This window comes from Poecilia reticulata, linkage group LG1, assembly GCF_000633615.1.
Source record: "Poecilia reticulata strain Guanapo linkage group LG1, Guppy_female_1.0+MT, whole genome shotgun sequence".
Lineage (NCBI taxonomy): Eukaryota > Metazoa > Chordata > Actinopteri > Cyprinodontiformes > Poeciliidae > Poecilia > Poecilia reticulata.
The window spans coordinates 18,778,498-18,779,219 of record NC_024331.1 but is presented as its reverse complement, the minus strand read 5'-3'; positions in this window follow the sequence as shown (position 1 = coordinate 18,779,219).

The following is a 722-nucleotide window of genomic DNA, read 5'->3' as shown; positions in this document are numbered from 1 at the left end:
GATTCTCGGTAAGATAATGAGAAGGAATGCTAAAGGACAAATCAAAGCACACTACAGCTACACTTTATACTTTAGTACTAAGCACAAATGCTTAATTGTCTTGTCTGCTTTTTCTAAGATGAGTCAGAAAGCCAGTTTGAAGGAGTGACTTTAAATAAAACATTTAGAAAATCTGGTCTCCTTTTATCTTTGACTGTGATGTAAATGGGCAGAAACAAAAGCTTTCCTACAAGACAGATAAGAGCCGATCGAATCGATTTGACTTTTGTTTCTTATCTGTCTGTTGGTGTCTGTCTTTTAAAAGTCTAATTTATATAAAAATAGAAAGGTTCAAACTTTTTAAAGCTCTCCATAAAAAAACATTTATCGACATCAAATAAATAACTCATTGTCCTGTGCTAATGTTTAACATGTTGTAGACATGTATTTTTCACTTTGAAAAAAAAAAACTAATAAAATAATAAAAGAACCTTTCAAAAACAATACGAGTTGCTATAAATTTGTAGAAGCTGGGATAAGAATTATTATTGTTATTATTACTTTTGCTGTTTCATGTTGCAAACAGGAACAAAAAGATCTATTTTCTTTACTGGCATGGACCTCAAACACAGAGAGCTGTGGGGTGAAGGAGCATAAAATAATGAGCACTCATACTTTCCCTTTAAATGCCAGTAAAGGGTAAATGTAAAAATTTTGACAGTGAGGTCGAGGTTGCAGCTCAC